The sequence below is a fragment of the Pagrus major genome, chromosome 8, assembly GCF_040436345.1.
Source record: "Pagrus major chromosome 8, Pma_NU_1.0".
Lineage (NCBI taxonomy): Eukaryota > Metazoa > Chordata > Actinopteri > Spariformes > Sparidae > Pagrus > Pagrus major.
In genome coordinates, this window is record NC_133222.1 from 24,227,513 (window position 1) to 24,236,041 (window position 8,529).

Genomic DNA, 8,529 nt, shown 5'->3' on the forward strand with positions numbered 1-8,529 from the left:
TGTTTTTTGCAGGAGACTCATTTAAATAATGAAGAGTCAACTAAGTTACAAAGGGATTGGGTTGGTAAAATATTTTATAGTGCTTACTCATCTAACCAGCGGGGTGTCTGCATATTATTTCGTAAAAATCTAAACATAACTATCCACAAGCAACTCTCGGACAAGGAAGGCAGGTGGGTGGCTGTCAGTGTAGATCTGTTCGGCAGCAGATGCTCTCTTATTAATATCTATGCACCAAATTTAGATTCTCCAGTTTTTTTTGCTGACATATGTAATGTTACGAAACAAATGGGGAATACATACTGTATTATTGGGGGGGATTTTAATCAGGTTTTAGACCCGGCCCTAGATAAGTCAAAAGTGACTAATACAAGATTAGTATATAAATCTCAAATAGCTATTGATGTTTTAGAAGAAGAGCTGGGTCTAGTTGATATTTGGAGGATTTTACACCCCCAGGATAGGGAGTACACCTTCTACTCTAACCCACATGCTTCATATTCGCGGATAGATTATTTCCTAATATCTAAACAACTAGTGAGTAAAACTGTTACTGCTTCAATTGGAAATATTGTATTGTCAGATCCCTAGAAGCCGTTGGAGACTCAACACCTCGTTGCTCCAAAATGAAAAATCCTGTAATTTTATTAGAAAGGAAATTCTTGAGTATTGGGAATTTAATGAAGGGTCAACCTCTAACCCAGGTCTAGAATGGGATGCATTTAAAGCCTTGAGGGGTCACTTAATACAGCACTGTTCCTTTTTGAAAAAACAAACTACTATACGAATACTGGAATTGGAGAAGGAAATTAAAGATCTGGAAAAAATGTATGCGTCCCAGTTAGATCCAGTGGTGTTTACACAATTAAACAAAATGAAACTGGAACTAAATTCTATTCTACAGAAGAAGGCAGCGTATGCATTGTTTCAGTGTAGACAGAAGTACTACGAGCAAGGTGAAGCGGCAGGAAGGTTTCTGGCCCAGAGAGTAAAACAGCAGTACAGTCGCACTTTAATAACCTCTGTGGAGAATGAAAAGGGGACCTTAGTGACAGACAATGGGGAGATTAATGAAACATTTAGGGTATTTTACCAAAAACTGTATTCATCACAGGGTACAGTAGACCAGGAGGATTTAGATAAATTCTTATCAGAGGTGCATCTGCCGACCTTGTCCGAGGAAAAACAAAAAGAAATAGGGGGAGATATCACGTTAGAGGAGATTCAGCAAGCTATAAAAAAAATGAGTTCTGGGAAGTCACCTGGGGATGATGGGCTACCGGCAGATTTTTATAAAGAATTTGTGGACCTAATAGCACCAAGATTAGTGATAGTATTCAGGGATGCAATCGGAAGGGGAAAGATGCCAGAAAGCATGCAATCGGCAGTTATTACTCTGATACATAAAAAAGGTAAAAATGCGCAGCAATGCGGAAGCTACCGCCCAGTGTCTCTAATAAATGTAGATGCTAAAACATTGGCCAAGATACTAGCTATGAGGCTGGAGGCACATTTGCCTAGTCTTATACACCCAGATCAAGTCGGTTTTATTCGAGGAAGGTCCTCAGCAGATAATGTTCGTAGGTTACTTCATTTAATTTGGCAAGTAAGGAATAGCCCTGACCCGGTGGTTACTTTCTCTCTCGACGCTGAGAAAGCGTTTGATAGAGTGGAGTGGGGGTACCTGTTCAGGACGCTATTTAGGTTCGGATTAGGCTCCTCATTTATAAAATGGGTTAGACTCCTATATTGTGACCCCAAGGCCTCAGTGTTGACAAATGGAAAGGTATCCCCACATTTCCCTCTGCACCGGGGTACAAGACAGGGCTGCCCCCTGAGCCCCCTAATTTTTGCATTGGCATTAGAACCTTTAGCAGCTGCCATCAGAAATAATACAAATATCAAGGGTATCCAAGCTGGAAAGATGGAACACAAATTACTTTTGTATGCGGATGATATTTTGTTGCTAACCTCAAATCCAGAAACAGCTGTCCCGCAAATTTTGTCTTTGATCGATACCTTCTCCCATATCTCGGGTTACAAAATAAATTGGGGAAAATCAGAGGCAATGCCCCTTTCTAGTTTATGCCCACCTAGTATCAGACAGAACTGGCAGTTTAAATGGCTCCCCTCGGGCCTAGTGTATCTAGGGATAAAGCTTACACCAGGTTTAAAAGACATAATGACTGAGAACATCCTCCCCCTACTTCTGAAAATTGAGAGCACTCTACAAAACTGGGCTAAAATAGGGCTATCTCTGCTGGGAAAAATAAATATTCTTAAAATGATGGTTGTTCCACAACTTAACTATATCATATACTTATTACCCATGAGCTTCCCTCCCTCACTACTTAAAAGATTTAATGCAGCGGTAGCTGCCTTTTTGTGGGGAGGTAAAAGACCCCGTTTAAATAGAATTAAAATGTGTGCTGCAAAGGAGGATGGAGGCCTCAACCTGCCAAGAGTGGACTGGTACCACTATGCATTTTCTCTTAATCAATTGGCCAAAATAAATATTACAGAGGACCAAGCTCCGGGTTGGGTCTTGATTGAAAAAGAACTTACTGAACCAATCCCATTACTGGCTTTTATCTCACAAAATGGGGGAGAAATTCCAACTCGGAATCCATTATTGTCTTTTGCAAGAGAAACCTGGCAAGCATCACATCGTGTTATTGGTCTAAACCCTTCTTTTACTAGAAGGACATCGCTATGGCACAACAAGCTACTGAAAGTGGGTAAAAAAACTCTTTATTGGAAGTCGTGGGTGGAAGCAGGGATTATTTTTATTGGAGATGTTTTCGAGGGTGATAATTTTATGGGTTTTACACAAATGGTAACTAAATATGGAATCCCTAAACGAGACTTTTGGAAATATTTGCAATTAAGAAGCTGTATAATGTCTGCACAACGGAAACTCCCCCTGTTGCCTCAAACAGAGCTACAAAAACTAGTATAGGGAGATCAGGGGGCTAGAGGTGGAGCATCTAGATATTATAGTCTTATGAGACAATCTCACCCACCAAAACTAGAGGGTCTCAAGAGAGCATGGGAAGCAGATTTGCAGGGCAAGATAATAATGGAGAAGTGGAAGGAAATAATCGGATGCTGGTATAAGACATCTAGAGAGGTACAGACCCGCTTAATTACATATAAAATCATACATAGGATGTATTGGACTCCCTGTAAGATGGCAAGACTAAAGCTCTGTGAATCTGACATGTGCTGGAGATGTGGGAGGAGTAGAGGAACTCTTTTACACATGTTGTATGAGTGTGAAATGACACACAACCTATGGGAAAAAATAATATTACTCATCAACAAAGTATTCAGGACAGACTTATCCCAGAGCCCCGCTTTATGTATTTTGGGCATAATAACAGAGGGAGTAGAGTTGTCATCCCAGCAAACTCAATGGTGTAGGTTGGCCCTTACTACGGGATGTAGGATTGTCCTCAGACACTGGAAGTCAAAAAGTATTATCCCATTTAATGAATGGATGGGAGAAATGACTAAAATAGCCGGCTATGAACAACTGATTTTTAGGCTGAACAATAGGGAGGAGATATTTATGAAAACATGGGGTCCATACATGACTTTCATACTAGATGGTTGATTGGGGAAGCTATATTGAGGGTTTACATGTAAACAATTAACAATAAACCATGTCTGGATTGTAACAAAGCCTGAAAAGTGGTGGGGTGGAGAATGTGTATGTATGTAACATATGTATTTATTTTGGTGTGCATATTAGTTTAATTTATGCAAGTGTCTCTATGAGTAATATTTGTTTTTTTGTTTTTTTTTTGTTTTGTTTTGTTTTGTTTTTGTTTGTTTTTTGTTGAATTGCGTTGGTCTGTTTTTGTCATTGTTCAGGTTCATGTATGTATGTTGGTCCTTTTGTTGCATTGTTGAAAAGCAATAAAAAGTGAGTTACAAAAAAATATATATATATAAATAATAAAAAGACTTATCCTTTAGTACTGACTTGTTTACCATTGTGAGTCACACAAAGATCTGCAATGAACACATTTTCCCTCCCTTTTTATAGCCCATTCAAAACTTCTTTTTTTTGTAGAGCTAGTGTTGATCAAGGACCATCATGGCCATGTTGACCCTGGATAATTTGTTTTGTTCATCCAGGACCATCATCGCCATGTTGACCCTGGATAATTTGCTTATGTTGGTCAACATGGCCATGATGGTCCTGGATCCACACTAGCACTGCAAAAAAAAAAAGATTGGTCTGTGATTGTGATGTGATTGGTCCCGTAATGTGGGATGTTGATCCAGGAACATTGTGCTTAAATACGCAAACTTGTTGAGCCGTACATTAGTAATGCCACTAAACGAAGCCGTGCAGTTACAGTAGCGCAAACTGTATGCATCAAGTTGCCATGGGAACCTACATGCAGTTGATGATGCAGAAAATCTGTAATATTAACACACACAAACAAATGTTACACAGCAGATCATCCATACACTAAAAGAATGATGAAGGCTCAGCAGCTACAGACCACTTGCTGCCAAGTGCGTTTTACACTGCTGGTATTGCAGCTTATAGAAGTGATTACAAAATTGAATAGTCTATTGGTATGCATCACAGATAATATTCAATCAATAAAATGAATGTCATTGTCGGCTCGACATTTTCAAGGTACCTTTCCCCATTAGTTAACTTGCTATTTAGCTAACTGACCACATGGCACATTTCACATTGTATGTATTTGACAAATTAATGAATTTTTGTCTTCAAAGAACGTTCTGTTCATGAACAAAGGGCTCCGTCTTCAGTAGGTTAATCAAACTGCTTAGTACATGGCATTGCATTAGTTCTGTTTACTAGCTTTTTGTTTTTGGAGGGGGGTCACAGGGAATGGTTTTGTTGTTGTTCAATTAAAGTTCAATACAATGTTAAATAAGCCAACTTATTTAATTAAAGTTCAACTAAATTGTTGATTTTTTTCATTTCTATTAGAAGGGTTTTCAATTATGTCTGCTTATGATATGGTAAAAGGTTTGTTTCTATCTGCATATGACATGGTTAATACAGCCTCAGCAAATAACACCTATATCTTCATTTTATTCCCGTTATTTCCTGTAAATCCCCATAAATTCCCATGGAAAGTTTCCACCCTGATTATTCCCGGAATTTTGCAACCCTAGTCAGACCTAAATGCACTTCTTGAGTATAATGTTTAAATCTGCTTTAAAGTTTAAAGCTCTGAATGTGCAGCTGCCACGATAGAATTAAGTGGGAGGCATTGAGAGGAAAAATAAATGACCTTACGAATTTACACAACTAAACATTTTCTGCCAGCATTCCTCTCTTGCCTTATTTCCAGCAACAGTGTTGCTTTTTGTGGGTTTCCCCTCATAACTGCAAAATAGACTTAATTGCATGCAATGAAAAACTATGTTTCATCATAACTCAAATATTATATAAGTCATTGTCTTAATTTACTGCAAATCTGCAGTCAAGTCATTGCCTATGCCTAAACAACTTTTGTAAGAGCTGAAAGGTTATCAGTAATCAGTGTATCAATGTAATCAGATGGGAAATTTTGGATGGTCGCTCTCTGGAAGTCCTTCTCTGGAGGTTTGCTGAGCCATCGAAGCTTTCAGGAGAACAACGTTATCTCCAAAATGAATCAACGGATGTCAGGCAAAAAACTGTGAACTGTGATGTTCACTAAATGGCTAACCAGTGCTAGCCAATGATACAGCGATACAGATGATACAGTCGTTTTAATGATCGTTTAGCCAATATGTCTACCTTCTCATTTCCTTTCATGAGCAGGATCCCAAAAGAAGATTTCCAAACCCCTACAATGTCTGAGCAGCACATGCGCGATTTCATCCACAATATCCTGCCTGCATGACGGCTTTCCACACTTAATACTTAAAAGCACTGACAAGCTATCAGAAGCAATTACAACACTGGGTCTGTTATTGTCTTCCACCCAAATGCTAACAATATTCCGAGGAATTCAGCTCACTGAAAGATGGTTTAATACTCTCTTTTTTCACTGCTACCTGCTACACAATGAGGGATGAAGAATGTAACACCGTGCCCAGTTTTCAGTTCTGTGGGACCATCTGTAAATAAGAATATCTTGTGTTGGTGTTGGTCAATATAGTTTTGTACTATTGTCCACTTGGTTACCAGTTTAGTTTTGTCATTTAATTGTTACAGACACTCCTGTGAAATGGCCTTTGTAGGGTGTGATCTACTATGTCCTTGCAGATTATAACTCAATATGCCAAAATAAGCTTGACCCTCCTAATTATTAGAGGAATTTCCCAAATTTGAACTTGCATTCCAGATACTGGTGATGTTTTAAATACTCTACAAGAGAGCCTGAGCCTGTTCAACATCAAGCTTAAGGTTGGTTTCTGCTGCAAACTATGCATCCATAATCTTGGACTGCTCTCATAAGAGCCAAATATAGATGTCCTGTGTGTGGAGGTGTACTTCTTCTTCTACTCTCAATAAAGTGAAAAAAAAAAAGTCTTCTATTTTTTCATTAGTGTTTATTGCCGGTTGGCAAACCCGCTTTTTAGAGTGCATTACTGCCACCAGACTGGAGTGTGGAACAAGAGATTAGGCAGAACAAAAACAAAACAAAACAACAATACATTGATTTTCTGGAATGTTATGCAGCACGATGTCCCCTTCCGCGACAACTGCCTGGTCTCGCACAGAGATGTCAGCTTCATCTTGTAGGACGGTGAGGATGGCAACAGACGCACCTTGCAGCACTGGTGCCAAATTGTCAGTGTCCTGAAGAAAAATTACAGATGCATTATTAAGAGCTTAGAAAAACTAAGACAAACTAGAAAGAGCATTTTCTGAAGAAATGTGAATGCTGAAAAGGTTAATGCTAAAGCTCAAAAGTATAACGTGTAAGCTGAGAGATGATTGGCTTCATAAGGGCTAAAAACAGTTGAAATGTTAAAAAGACAGAAGAAAATGGGCAGCTATAAACTGGAATCTGACAGCCAAAGAAAATTGATGAAGCAATGGTAACATAGCTGAAGTAATAGCTGAGAATAGATCTAGTAATTTAGAAGTAGAATTTGTGAAAAGGAGGGTGATTTACATAAATTGTAAACAAGTTAGTGTAAACAGTGTATGATAATATTAACAAATCACAGAAATATGTAATGAGAAGAGTGAGAAAAGGGCTGAAACTGTTGGACAGGAGACAGATGCATAAGCCAATGTCATGACATGGAGAGGCTGTAAATTCTGAAATCTTCATTTCGTAAACAAACTCAAATGTATTGTCTGTAGCTATCACCCACCAACCTTGTGATAAGTTTTATATAGCAGTATTTTCTACTAAGGAACACCACCCAACAATGACTAGCCGTTTCCCCTCAGCAGAAAAAAGGGAGCTAAAGTGGAAAACTGCAATCCTCACCCCAAAATTATCTGGACTGATAAACTGCACTGGGGAGGTGTATATTTCCATTTTGGATGAACTACTCCTTTAAAACATCTCGTGGGAATGAGGAATTAGCTGCATGACCTAAATTATTTGTCTTTTTCCTACAGTTACTATCACTTACCAAGCACTTCAGGAAAAACTTTGTTGCATCTTTGCGGAGGAAAGTGGGCAGGCCTCTCAGTGCTGCCGTCTTTCGGTGGGACACAATGTCGGATGTCTAAAGAGTATCCAGTGGAAAACATGAGTATTTGAATTAGTATAGTACTGTACTGAACTTATACATAATGCAAAATCAGAAATCTTTCATAGTAATGAAGATGAAGCACAGGTCAGACCCCAGTAACATGCTTAAGTAAAAAAAAAAACTAAAAAAAAAACAAAAAAAAAACCACTGCAATCATGTGGACAACTTTACTTTAACAAATTAAAATACTGTTCAACCAATTGTCACCAAATAAAAACACAAAGCAAGGACTGCTGACATCCATTTTTACTGACACATGTCCACTTAGGTAGTTTTTACTGCAGCTAACATCTTTTTCTCTGTCTCTGTTATAAGAAAGTATATTCATGCTCTTCTAATAATGCCAGTCAAAGGAGCACTTCACTGACCTGATAAAGTTTATCCAGGAGGTCTTCCATCTCCTGACCAAAAGCTCCCTTCTTAGACCAAAAGTTTCAGCAGGCCAGGCCCAAATTTGTCAAGGGATGCATTTAAAGTCCCCAGGAGGTCTTTGCTCGTGATCCGATGAAATTCTTCAGATATCTAAACAAGACAATCAACAAAATAATGTCAATTTTCATAACCATAATGTCAGGATTTCTCTGTAAAGGAAATTCCTTTGTAACTTGTTCTGAGTCTTCACCATGTTAAATATCTGACGATGTTAACAGCAAAACAGAATAATTTACTTCAATTTTATGTTTTGAAAGGATCTCTTTGACACTGTTGAAAGTTTGAATGTAAGAGAAAGACAGCAGGTTATGCAAATCTTCTACAATCTTTTGTGTTGCACCTCGAGAAACATGCAACACAGTTTGCATAGACAAAAAGAGAGAAGCTAATTTGTGCTCA

The 8,529-nt window shown here is 38.4% G+C and overlaps 1 long non-coding RNA gene across 1 annotated transcript; it reads right to left on the minus strand.

The window, feature by feature from the left end:
- Positions 1–6,514: 6,514 nt before the first annotated feature.
- Positions 6,515–8,294, minus strand: LOC141000583 (uncharacterized). Its single transcript, XR_012179556.1, has 3 exons — positions 8,067–8,294; positions 7,576–7,671; positions 6,515–6,784 (listed from the first exon to the last, which is right to left on the minus strand). It is a non-coding gene; the product is annotated as an uncharacterized lncRNA (long non-coding RNA).
- Positions 8,295–8,529: the final 235 nt, after the last annotated feature.